The following is a 14,458-nucleotide window of genomic DNA, read 5'->3' as shown; positions in this document are numbered from 1 at the left end:
AAATGAATATTTATAAACAAAAGTAACAGCAGTGATTGTGTAGGTTTATTTGTGTTGCAAGAGTGGACATGATTTCTAGATAAGTAAAGGAGAGTGGTAGCCAAAATAAGTATTTCTTAATAAGTTGGTGAGTAGACGTTGCACCGGCTCTATCAAGACTATGATTCCGACACAGAAAATCCCACCATCTTGTAAAAGTAATACTAGTGGTGTCTTTCCAACAAGAAGTAAAGAAATTGCAATCATCAAATCAACAAACTTTCCAACCATGGGACTGTCATTCCAGATCTGTGAAGAACCACCATGGCAGATCTGCATTTGATCAAATGTGATTGTTACTGAACATAAATTCAAGATTATATCCCATACTTTTAACCAGAAAGAATTAACCAGTAGATAATAAGACAAATATGCATTATATCATTATTTGTAGAACCACCAGTTCAACATTTAATATCTGTGAAGAGTTTGAATTTATGGAGAATGGCAGGGGTAAAAAATAATCTCTCATAAAAAAGTGCAATGTTTTTGTAGTAATGGCCTATCATAAAGTGCATTGTATTTTAGAATATATTTTGCTCCAATTTTTAAGAGGAAAGTATGTCATTTGCCCTTTGTATCTTCACTTTGCATTTTTGTCTGTCAGGAGGAAGATTATCAAGGTTTTTAAATATATATGGAAGCAAGCATTAACTCCCATGGAAAAATTTAAGGCAACAGGAGGTACAGTGTGACTATTATCATCAGAAAGCTGTAGGGATGGCATGGATTGTGAAATAGTAGTTTTTAACAATTCATATTTCTACCTACAGGATGTGGGTGTGTAATATTTACTTTTAATTTCTTAAAAAGAAAGAAAACCTGCATCTGAGAGTAGGTGACAAACAGTAATAATACCATTTTTATCAAATCTGTCCAACACATCATCCTATTATGTAGTTTAATCTTTTTATTATACCAAATGGGAGATTCTAGAAAAGCATGCAGAACTGAAGATGGGTGAATGATAATAGGTTTATCCAAATTAACCAAGTTAACAATAGTAGGAGAAGAAAAGAACATAGGAGATTGTGAAATATGAACCATATTCTTTAACTTAAATAGAATTTTTAGTGAGTCCTCTAATTTCTACCAGACAGTGACGTTTAGCACTACCATCTTCAGACAACAAATGCCAGATTTATTACAGAACAAAAGCTGTATGATATTTCGTAAAGTCTGGAAAGTTCACTCCACAAGAATTTCTAGGATTTTGTAATTCATGTAATGAGACCAGGGCCTTCTTATTTTACCATAGAAATGTAATGAGAAACTGTTAATTGATTTGAATAATTTCCGAGGAAGCATCACAGAAAGCAAAGATAGATATAAATTAAGTATTGGTAACATCATCATTCTAATAGTGTCTAACCTGTGCCACCAAGATAAAAAGAGAGATAACCACTTCTCTGATAAATTAAGAAATGTTTGTTTAATGTCTTCTAAATTTATGTGAATTGTGTCTTTAATAGAAGTAGAATACATTACTTCTAAGCATTTGATGTATTTTGAGTTCCAAGTAAAGCAAGAGTCATTGAACATAACTTTCAAACAGCATTTGCTTAGCAGCATAACTTTTGAATAATTAATGTTTTATTTATAGCCTGATACCTTTGAATATTCAGTTGGTAAATTAAAAAAGGCAGGAATAGAAGCCTGTGGAACAGAAACATAAAGTAAAACATCTTCTGTATATTCAGTAAATTTAATTTCCATGTCCGTGCGCCTATAGCCAAGAAGTTGGCCTGTGGAATTTTTCTAAAAAAGGGTCGAAGGATAGAATGAGTAATAATGGTGACAGAGGACATCCCTGTCTTGTGCCCCTGAGTAAGTTAAAATATGAAGATTGTAGCCATTAACATAAATGGAATTTGTAGGTGAAGCATAGAGTAATCCAATATAGTTTAGAATACCATGGCTGAAAGAATGCCATTATTGAATTCTCACCATAGAATTACAATCTACATGATCAGAGGCTTTTTCCCATCTAATGTTATAGCTGCAAGTGGGATATTTACTATTGAGGCAAGATGTATAATATCCAATAAGGTTTCTAGAATTATCAGCAATAAATTGTCGGCCCGTAACAAAACCTGATTGCTCTATACCAATCAGGTCCGGTATATATTCATTAATGCGTAGTAAGATCTGTGCAAAAATCTAGCCGTCTGTATTAATGAGGGAAATGGACCAGGAATCGCCACATAAAGACATGTCTTTATCTTTCTTAGGAATTAAACAAAGCATTATTATTATTTTTTTTAAATAAAGAAAAAAGAGCCAGATGCCTAATTTTTGGACACGAAAAGTTGAAATAAAAATAATAATCGTGGAACTAAAATGTGTGAAAGTGGAGAATAAAATTCAACTCAAAACCATCCGGACCAGGAGCCTTCTCCTTAGGTAATTTACCTAGAGCTGCTTTTATCTCAGAAACGTAAATTTCATTATCTAGAGATGAAAGATCAACTAAAGAGTCTTGACTTTTTGGAAGAGAGCTAAAAAACTAATCAAATGCATCCTCGGATCGAGAATGCTCTGGTGTATATAGGTGTTTATAGCACTTCATAAATCTATGACTTGTGGTGTATTTTATGGTATTGTTGTGCTCCCTTGCCATGTAATACACTCGCAAAACTATCTTGGGTCCATTTAGGCACATTTGTAAAACTTCTAGTTCAACCCTGGGTAGCTGTGACTTCGAGCAGCAAAGGAACTAGTGTAAAGCATTTAAAAGCATCAAACAATGAAATAAGGAAGTCACCAATCACCAAAGAAATCTAACACCAATTTAAAATAATAGATTATATTTTTATGAGAATTTAGACACCAAGATGAGCAGAATCCATCAGAGGACTCCGGAGATCTAGATTTTTAAGTAAAACGTAAATCTCAGCTTTTTCGTGCAAGGCTCACACAAGCACTGGTAACCGTAAAGTTATGTTTGACTACTCTGGCCTGATTTGGCGGCCAATTCTGACAGTGAGAAGGTCAGGAGGGCCAATAAGGAGTATTTGGACAGTTCCCTGGTCTCCACAGAGGTCTGAAGTCCACTTCCACATTTTACATCAAGACCGCCATAGATTTCCATGGAGTGATCCTGATGCTGGGGATGCCGGATGCTGGAAGATACTCATGGGGCTGTGCTGTTGATGGGGTCTTCATGGGGTTATTTCACGGTCCACCGGTAAGGTAGGGCCACTTTGGCCACAGTGGTCGGAGTACCCCAAAGTTCTCTTTAAGCCAGTAGAAGTCCAGCTGCGGCTCAGCTACCGATCTCCGGACACAGCAGGTCCAATAATATCCTTTGGTGAGAGCTAGTGTCTGTCTTTGGTGACCAATCCACACTCTGACGACTCTCTGAGTCTGGCAGACAGGGGTGCAACTTTTCAATCTGAGGTGCAGGTCTTCTTGGATGCACGTCAGCGGTCAGTGGTGATTCATTGTGAGTGGCTACTGACTGGCCAGAACAGGCTACTTCTGCTTTTATGGTATTAGTGCTGGAACATGGGGTCAGCAGACTGATCCCATGTTCACAACTGGGGTTATGGAGAAACCTTTTTTTGAGCCAGGTACCACTGGCACAGTCCTCTCTTTGCTAGCCCAAGGGGCAGCAGGTGCAGTCCAGCAGTTGGTGCAGCCTCTCTTGCCAAATCCAGAGGGCAGCATGGCTGTCCTTCTTTGGTCCTTTCTCCAGTCCAAAGGTGATCTGAGGTTTAGGGTGCCAGGAGTTCCACATTTATGCCCAGAAAGCACCTTGGGTAATGATGCAGTCATTAGCCAATGGGCTACCAGGATCACCCCCACCCTGTGATGACGTCTGACTATGTTTGGCATGTAGCAATCTAAGAATGCACTATTCTGCCCACTCTCAAGAAGTCTCAACCCTTCCTTGGATACTAGTAGCTTGGTAGCCCACTCTAAGGTTGTGGCTACCTGTCTGCTACATGTCCATGGGCAAAACGGTTTGGCCACTGGTTTCCCCTCTCTGTTCCTGCCACCAGCCTGTCTACTTGAACAAAGGGTCATGAGTGTGATCACTACTTCGACAATTTGAGGGTTTTGCTGCTAGAACATATCAAAGTATATGTTTGACTTAATAATATACAGCTCCCTGCCTCAGGGCTCGATAGGGCTTCCTTAGAGCAGACTGACATAAGTCGAACTAGCAGTTTTAAAACTGCACTTCCAGGCAGCAGTGGCAGGCTGGAGACATTTTGTACTTTGTCACATGCAGGGTAGCAAACCAGTGCTGCCGCCTGGGGAAAAACTCTAACTCATATGCCCTGACTACCCTTTGTGCCATATACTATGGACTTTTATGTAGGTCAGCTTATGCCAATTGTGGGTAGCTAATTCAAGAAATACTTTGTAACAGATTAGAACAGTGATATTGAGGTCTTGTTGGCAGACCTCAATGCACTCTCAGAGTTGAAAAACCAGCAGCATCAGTCCAAACATTTGGGGGCGATCATGGAAAAAGAGGTGCTTCCTTACAATAAAGCATTCCAAAATATCTGAATCTGTATAGTATTTATTAACATCAGTAATAATATACATTTTGATTTTTTGCTTCATTACCTTTAATTACTTTGCAAAAGGTTTGCCAGCTTTATTACAAACTCTAAAATATTTTGCATTATCTTTTTATAACTTACCAGATATGGTCTCAATGGACACTTTTATTATGATCTAATTTGGCCTGGATGAGACCTGCTACAGTGGTTTCTTACTGAGAATGATAATATTTATACAATTTGTTTAATAGACTTCAACAGACAGGAGAAATCCATAAATGTCTCCCATATAAAATTAAAACTGGTATCTAAACTGATGTTAGTCTTAGAAAGCTCCCTTGAAACTGTTCAAATTTCTCCATAAAACTTTAGCACTTAACAAACTATTGTTAAAGCACCATCTATCCGAATGGGATATATCTTGCAATAAATCTAGGTCAACAGTAACCGGTGTGTGGTCTGAAAATAAAATGGTGCCTATTTCGGCGGCACAAGAAAGCTAAAAAAATCATGAGTCAAGAAACTTCAGTCTATCAGAGATTTAGAATGGTGAACAAGAGAATAGAAAGTATACTCAAGATCCTCTTGATTATTTGTTCTCCATGTGTCTATAAGCGCTTTGGATAGTATTGATTTTTTAAAACCCTTTTTGCATTTTATTGGGTACATATTTTACCCTCTATTTTCTATTTATAAAGAGATACATAAATTGACAACGATCACCTCCAACAATAAAATATGTGTCAGAGCATGACATCGGCTTAGTGGAAGCCTGTTCCCAAAATTGAATGTCCACTTCAGTGGGCCGATAAACACTAAACATAGATAATGGTGTATTATTAATTTTAAGAGTGAGAAGGAGCCATCTGCCATCTTCATCCTTAGCTTCCTTCTCGATAACCAGATGAAGAGACCTATGTGAGAAAATAATGCACCATTCTTATGTCTCTTAGCAGAAGAACAAAATAAATGATTATAAAAAAAGAAAAAGGTAAAAAGCAGACAGAGCTTTAACCATATTAAAAAAAGACGGTAAGTAACAATGTATAAATGAGGTGGTGAAACGCAGAAAAAAGCACCATTCAGAAAGAATTTTACTGGGTTTATAAAGGAAAGATAAAAATAAGACAGAAGATTAATATTTAAGACAATACTAAAGAAAAACTAAAAAATTGACTTAAGGATGCATTTTGCGATAAGAAATAGTGCTAATTGCAACAGAACACTAATAGCAGTGCAAGCAGGGGATCGCAGCTGCTAAATGGGCACTTGGGGTAGAGTTTTTCCCTTACTTATTCCCGGCATTTAGCATTAGTTTCTTAGCACAAAATGCACCCTTGCATCCAATATAGATGTGAAAATAGCACAGAGCAGTGCGAGCAGCCTCTCGCGCTTGCTAAATATGCTCTTGCAGCGGGCATTGTCCTGCAAATAACTCTTAATTACGCAACAGACGTAATTGAGTTAATATTCAAAATTTCACATCAAAGAGTAGTGTGGAATTACCAAATTTGTTCTGATTACTCCCACGTATTTAAATTTCACCAAGAATTAAAATATAGGCCTACCCCTAATTGAGACAAGAAATCAATCAGGCTGAAGAAGGAGCCTCAGCGTCACACGTGATGTCTCTGATAACGGTCCAAACCCCATGTGGACGAGCTCACAATGAAGGGTCCACGGCACGAAAACAAGAAGAAAATGCAGCAACAGAAGCAATCCTATACCAAAGTTTGACCTGCAATAGATGTGACAGCTGCACCCAGCTCCTCAAAAGAAGAGAACATGGAGCTATAGTCATGCTAAAACAGGACCCTCCACTGCCAAAGCCACAGGGACCACTGACTAAAACAACAGATAAATAGTAATACCATGCCAGCAGCCGCACCTCCGTAACAAATCCCGGCATCAAGTATTATAAAGTGGTGTTACTCAGGAATACAGTTCTCAGTATGCAATGTGATAAGAAAATGTTCAACTAGAATTAAAGAACAAAGGTGGCCAGTGCATCAGCATCTGCCTGAAATGGTAGCTAAGAAAGAAGCATAGGAATCATGATGAATGAAGGCATGTAAATCTATTTGTAGAAAAATAATTTCACCAGGGAAGACTAGGTGACAAGAAGCAAAGAATGCTTATGTCTATATTGTGACGAATAGGAGCCTTTTCTAAAATTTTGCTCACAGCTGTTGGGAAATGCCAAGGCCCAATAGTAATCAGGAAACCCAGGGTTTTTGTAATTTGCAGACGAAGTTGCTGTAAAACAGAACATCGACTACTACAGAATTGTCATTGTAGATGTGGCTTTAAGAATAGTAAAGTTTTACTTACCTAAGTTACACAGATGTGGAGTTAGGAATTGTATGTCTTTACTTACCTAAGTTACATAGATGTGGAGTTAAGAAAAGGTAATATTTTATATTACAAACTTTATTGACTTTTCAAATTCACCAGTAGGAGCACATATTCATCTGTATAGCAGCACCAAGGTACACATGTCAGAATTAACGATCACAAACCCAATCCGTAGTAAGATCCCCATTTCCCCCAAACCTTATTGTGTTTTTGCGTGCAACCCTGTGCAGCATAAATAGGTTTTTCTAATTGGGCCCACCAGTCTGGCCCTGCCTTCCATTCGGCTAGGGAGGGGGCGCTTGGGGAGTTCCACCTTCGGGCAATGTCTTGCTTGACAATTAATGAGGCAATACTCATAAATGTACGGTCCACCAGGGCACCTCTAAGGTCATCTATCATGCACTACAGGACCACCCTGGGGGTCAACTCATAGGCTCGTCCCAGTAGCAAGGAAGGTTGCTGGCAGCTGCTATGGATTACTGAGGATGACACGGAAAATTATTCCTCTCCTCCCTCTCAGTACAAGGAAAGTGGTGATTCAGGCCCTTATTTTATCAAGGCTTGATTATACCAATGTTCTTTACCTAGGAGCACCTTGCTCCACGGTCAAGACACTGCAAGTTGTTCCGAATTGTGTGTGCATTTTACATAAGATTCTGTCAGGTTCTGCCCCTTCTATTATTGGTTCCTTTGCTTCCTTTTATCATCCGTTCAGACACCTTCGTTCAGGCAATAAGTGGCTTGCAGTTGTTCCCAGAATTAGGAAAGTACGTGCCGGGGGCTGATCCTTTTCTTATAATGCAGCCAGGCTCTGGAATTCACTTCCTCTAGATATTCGATGTGTAACTAACCATCTGGGCTTTCGGAAATGTTAAAAAACTTTCTTGTTTCCATAAATTGATACTATTCACTAGCTCTTGGCCTCTAGCGCGGGGATGCCTTTGGTAACCAGGCGCTCTATAAATATTTTACAATTACAATTACAATTACTTCCGAGAGGTCACGTGGTATCTACTGCCAGTAGGGTGTTGGGAAAATGGGGCAGGCCCAGACCATGTGATTGAAGTCTGCAGGTAGCGTGGAGCACCAAAACAGGAGGGTTGAGGGATGTTGCCAACTCATTGCAGTCGTATCGGGGTTAGGTATGTCATATGAAGGTAACATCACTGGATCAGCCGTAGATGTGTGTAAATGGGCAGCACAAGTAGGGCAAATCTGGCCTCACTCCAGTCTGCCTTATCTAGTTCATGAATCCATCTCCCCCGGCAGTGTTTAAGTGCGTCAAAACGATGTGCCGCATTTACAGTGAGTGAGCGGTTCACTTGGCAGATGGCGCCCAATGCCAATGCACCCTGTCAGTAGCCTTACCTTGAGGGGGCTGAATTCTGGGATATCCATGCCCATAGGGATGTTAGTAATGAAGGCATGGCGTAGTTGTAAATATTTATAGAATTGTGTCGGATTAAGGTGATAGCGGTTTTAAAGGTCCAGTAGGTCCGGATCGTCAAGATATGATTCCCCAACCACACATCTCCAGGGACTGCAATGTCGATTGTGTTCCATTCGCGAAATGCCTCCAAGCCAGATGTGTGGGGTAGCCATCTCACCTTCTAGTGGGGGGTCATTTCTGTCAGATGGCTGCTCCAGCCCACAAACCTCAGAGAGAATCTCCAGGTCATGAAGACCACGTATATGACATCGGGGTGGGATCGGGGTATTGGTGCGCTGCATAACATGCCTAGGATATTGTTTAGACCCACTAGGGAGAGCTCCTCACAATAGGACAGGTCATTCCAGCCTCCATTGAACAATTCATTGATGACAACCATATGTGAGGCCCAATAATAGTAGGGGAAGTCCACCATCCTCAACCCTCCATCATACGGAGACTGTTAGCCATTAATGAAGGCAATGCATGAGCGGCCAACAGAACAAAGGAATGCTCGGAGGATGGAGCATGGTACCACTGAAACGGGATCAGGAGTGGGAAATGTTCTATTACATATGGAAAATGAGAAAGGACCATCAGCTCAAAAAGGGCTATGCTTCTCACAACCTGAAGTGGAATCTATTCCATCTCTGGATATCTCTGAACCACCTGCGTGGTCTTTCCTCGTAGATATCAGGGGAGTCAAGTTAAGGTATCTCATAAGTTCCAGGAGAAGGGAGATATGAACCTCCAAGTACTTAAAGGAGAGGCATCACACCGGAATGTCCGATTGCTGGGAGTGGATACTCGCATCACCCTGGACCAGGACCAGCATAGTATTGGATCGATTCATGCGGAGACCAGAGACCTCGTCATATAGCCCAAGAAGATGAAGACACCGAGGCCCTGAGGTCAGTGGGTCGGCCAGGAATAGTAGGCTGTCATCCACATAAAGAGCATGCTTCTCCTCTGGGTCTTAATCCCGGGACCACCTGTAAAATTGGGCATCACAGCGAAGGAGCCGTGCTAGAGGCTCGATTGCGAGTACAGGAGAGAGAGGGCAGCCTGGCATGAACCTCTCCAGGTAGGAAACCAAGCGGAGAGTGATCCGTTGACCTGGATCTGTGCAGAGGATTGGAGGTAAAGGCTCCAATGAGGCCATGTATGTACATCCCTAGTACAGCATGGTCCTGAATAGCCTGAAGGAAGGGCCAGTCCACCATATCAAAGGTTTTTTCAAAGTCTTTTAGAAGCAGCGCTGCTGGAAAGTGGGAGCAGTTTATACGAGAGAATGCCACCTGGACCCTTCTAATGCAGTGTAATGTGCTTTGCCCCGTCATTAATATACATTGGTCACAGTGGATCAAATTGGGAAGAACAGTCTGTAGTCAGTTGGTGAAGAGTTTGATTTCAGTGTTGATCAGGGAGATGGGCCTATACAATTAGAATTGGTCTGGAGGGTGACCCGTTGTATGGATGACCACTATGGAGGCCAGATCAAGTCCAGGCGGAAAGGCTCCTCGCACAGTGTAGAGCTTGAGTACTAGTGGGGTTAATTCAGTGCAGAACTTCTGGTAATTATCAACGTTAAGCCATCGGGTCAGGCTTTTTGCCGGATGACATGTTGGACAAGTTGGATTCAATTTCGTCCACCGTGATGGGTTAGTTTAATTCACGGGCTATGGAGAGGGGGATTTTGGGTAACGGAATATCGGTCAATAGCGGAAATTCCACATGCTGCAGAGGACGGGGCCTGCAAGCATACAGCCCTTGGTAGAAGGTTGCAAAAGCTTGCAGAATGTAGGGGGTGGCCCTGTGTGTCCACAAACTGGGGTACTATCCTTGAAGCAATGTAATGGGAAGCGAGTCAATAAAGAAGTTTCCCCGATTTGTCGCCGTGCTCATATATATTCCTTGTTGTTCAAATGAGAGCTTGCTCAACTGGTCAGGGTGGGACGGCCCAGAGCCTGACATCCCAGGATAAGGATTAGGCCTAGGTTTGCGCTACGAACGGCACCATGTGGTTCGCATGGGCGCACCAATCTTGTTTTCTACTCTGTTTATGGTGCTGGGCCTGTGTTTTAATCCCTCTTTAACCTTTATAATCCTTTGCCCTCCTAATGAATCCACCCCTCACTTTTATTTATTGTATTAGTGTGTGTTTTTATGTCTGTGTATTTTACATTTAAAAACTTTTTTTCATGTTTTTCGTGACTTTATGTTTTTTATTTTTCCCTTTACTTCCTTATTTCTTCTTTCCTTCCTTCCTTTTCCTGTTTCAATCTTCTTTACCCCACCCAGTGCCATGGCAGGACAGGGCGACTAGGGGAGCGGTGGTGCCAGGCCCCCCGAACAGCCAGCAGCAGCCGCCTACCTTGCGAGAAGCGCCACTGCCCTGGTGTGCAGCCCGGGACTATCTTCAGTGAGGAGGAGGTGGCAGCACTAGTTTGTTTTGTGCGGCACCACCTCCCCTCCATGCTGGCAGCAGGCGGCAGGCCCAGTAGTGGATACCCCCTGCGAGAGAGTCGTCTATCTTGGGGGAGGATGCACCTGTGCATGCGGGGCACCAGACAGGTACAGCGCCCCCTCCGGCAGCTAACACACTGCTGGGCAGATATTATTGACCGGGAGCAGGGCCTGCTAGACCTGCTCGGTGTCGAGATTCCGGGGCTTGGTGAGTATTATTATTTGTTGTGTATGTGTTCTGCAATGTTACCACTTTTTCTCAAATAGCATGTTGCTCACACTCAGGGGTAAGCTACGTTAAGTTTATGTTAAGAATATTATTATTATGTGATCCAGTTTCAGCTAGGCAGGTGCTCAGCGCTAATCTAATCGTACTCATTATCAGCGCTCGCTTTGACTGACTAATTAAGAAGCTATTGCAGACACTTCTGTCCTCCTGTCCCCATAGTGAATCAGTGATATCAATGAGTTAAAGTTCGCTCTAACTTTCAATATGTAGCTCGTACAGTTCCAAGCTATTTCACAGTGATGGACAGTATGCATCTCTGCATTCAAAAAAGGGAGACTGAGTTGGTCCATAAAGGGGGTTGGGAAAGGAAAAGAGAATCAAAGATCATTCATTGCAATGCATTAGTTCCAACTGTAGTTTGTTTAAAGAAATTTGTAATAGGAATTTTAGGATTAGTATGGCCAACTCAGCGATAGTCGATAGACTTGAAACTAGTACTATAGGTGATCTGTTTTAGATAATAATTTTGTAGAGATTAACTGAATCACTAATCAATTTTTTTATCTTCTTCATTTCTTACATCAGCACCCAAGGGCAAGAAGAGGGACATTGTGGAGGCAGGTCCGGGAGTAGCTGGTCAGGTGGCGCCTACCACCTGCATCGCTGCCGAGGGCTCTGATAATCCCAGTAAGTTCTAATATTTATTATTATCATTTCCCTAATGTTGGGGTTTATGATTGCTGTGGACGTAGGGTAGAATATTGGGGTATTGAAATGTTGGTGCTAGCTTCCAGGATGGGAGTTGCTGCCTGGAACCTAGTGTTGCTGGTGAGAAATAAAGTTCCTCTGACACCCTTACCTGTCATCTTCCTTTCATGTGGCGATGAGGGCAGGATACAAACCCACGTAAGGCAAAATGAATTAGCTCTTTTTCCTCTGCCCAATTTGTGACTTTTACATTTTGCCTTGTTTCTTTTTTTACAATGTCTCTTTTTTTCCCAGCTCCCCTATCCAATTTTAGTTTCATTTCTGTTATCTCTGCATTTTTTGTTTCCTTATTTCATGTTTTTAATTTTGGTAGCTGACTTTTTCTGGTCTCTAGTTCACTTATCTTCTGCTTTGTTGGTAGTCTTTCCATCTCCCATCTATATTTTGTGGCACTGTAAGACTAAGAACATTTTTTTGGTATTCTACTGTCTACCGTGAAGGCCCAAGTAAGATACTATTATAAATAATATTCACCATGTTTGTTTGTTGAGAGGACTTTCTTTTTCTTCCTCATGCTCTGGCAGTTAACAAGAGAGTTGTCATGGTCATGGACCCCCCCCCCCTAATGTAGTGCGGTGTAATTAATTTATACAGTATACCAGCAGTTTCCATGACAGTGCAGCATGGCTGGAAAGTATGAGGTCCCATTGCATTTGCCAACCAACACCATATGTCTTTCATTGACCATTATTCCACTCCTTCATTGTGCTTAAATGACTCTGAGTCATCATGATCATCATAGGTTATAGCTTTGCCTTTCTATTACGAAAAGCTTTTGGTTGGCTTCACCACCTGGCTTGTCTAACATTGTCAAACAACAAAATGCCCAGAGTGATATTTTTGTTACAACATACTGCGGTGTTAACTGAAATGTAGTGAAGTATGTATTGCGGTTGTATTTTTTTGACTGCAAAAACTAAGGAGAGGCTTGTCTGGCATCTAAAAAATGTGTAATGTTTTATTCTAGCCACACATACCACCATTGACCCTGGATCAAGTGATGCTGAAGTTGGAGGGGGAGAAGCAGCTGCAGGGATGGACACTGGTAAGTCACATAATTACTTGCTTATTAACAATTAATATTATGCTCACTAGCTAAGAGGTTGTCGTCGACTCGTGACTATAAACCCCCTTGCTTTACTGGCTGCAGCAGTCGTTGAGTTATGGCCTCTTCTATCTGCAACTCAGCAAAAGCTTGCATAATGAGCATTGATGGCTTGAGGGAAAAGAGAAAGAACAAAAACTTAAAAGAAAAGATGGGTGAAATGGTATTTGAGTGAAAGGGTGGGTGGTGAAATTGTTTATGGGCGGGTAAAGGGAGAAAGGATGGTTGGAAGAAAGGGTGGATATTGAATGATTGGATAATGGATTGAAAATTTTGGTCAAAGGCTGGATGAGAGAAAGTAAAGCATAAATCATGGTGGCTATGGATGAATTCAAATGAAAGGATGAATAAATATTTGGATTGCTTGGATGAATAAGCAAGACAGCTATTCTTATGGAGAGGGGCATGCTGCTCAACTACTTCGCTCACTTTGTTTTATGGTTATCAAAGCTATGGATCAAAGTGGTGGCTACTTTAAAAAAAAAAAATTCTACTCCCTTGACGCACGATATTTATTAAGCGAGTTCGATGTATCCCACCCATCACCATTCATCATCCCCCTCCCCACCCATGGCACTTTGCAACCCAGGACCGAAGTGCAGTATGGTTCAATTTGTGACTGCAGTGTTGGCTGTGCAATGTGTGTCTGCTTCTGTTAATGCGGCATTTACAAAGTTTTCAATGCATTGCAAAATTGCTTGTCTTTGTAGGGTGATGGGGCCTCATTTGTAAACATGCAGTTTTGGTTGTTTTTGGGACACATGCACGGGTCATGTTTTTTCAGGAGGTTGATATAATTTTGCACTATGATGGTTGGTTTCATGAGCACTCTTGGGTTGCTCTTAATGAGAATTATTTTTGAACTGAGGTTTTTTCAGGTCATGCATTTTAGTTTGCATGTAGCAGGAAATAAACATATTACATTAGGTGTAATGCTAATAGGATTTGCAGTTTTATTATTTTTCTCTAGTCAAGCTCATGTTATATCGATTTGCTGATGGGTTCCTTTGTAATGTCTTGTATTATAGTTACCCCTGAAGAATGGAATTATCCTGAAATGCATTGGGTACCTTTTAAGACACCGTGAAATTAGTACTTTTTATCTCTGTGACACTGCTGCAAAAAGCCAGGAAAGGCAATTTTGAAATCTATGTGTAAGATGAATTGAAGAATCATGAAAACTTTGAGATAAACAGATGGAGAAAATGTTGATTAAAAGAAGATTAAAAAGTTAGAAACTGGTTCAAAGACTATGGATTCATTTATTCATGTGGCTGTGCATTTTGTCTGGGGACCTGATGTGGCTCCATTTCTTTCATGCTTGACTATGTTACTGCCATTGTCCGTGGAAATAAATCCAATTCTGAGACCTCTGGGTCGCAGCCATTCAGACACCTTGCCGTCAAATTCCTGCGAGATTTGTACAGCTGTATGTGATTTCTTCATGCAAACATGGCCACTGTTGCATGCCACTAAACACTCTTAAAACATTTTCCAGGGCCAAGACCTACAGATATGTTTTGCTTTAGCCCCACAAAAGAGATCTAGTA

This window comes from Triturus cristatus, chromosome 1_2 (assembly GCF_964204655.1).
Source record: "Triturus cristatus chromosome 1_2, aTriCri1.1, whole genome shotgun sequence".
In the NCBI taxonomy this organism is placed as follows: Eukaryota; Metazoa; Chordata; class Amphibia; order Caudata; family Salamandridae; genus Triturus; species Triturus cristatus.
The sequence above is the reverse complement of the archived record's forward strand: the minus strand, read 5'-3'. Positions refer to the sequence as shown.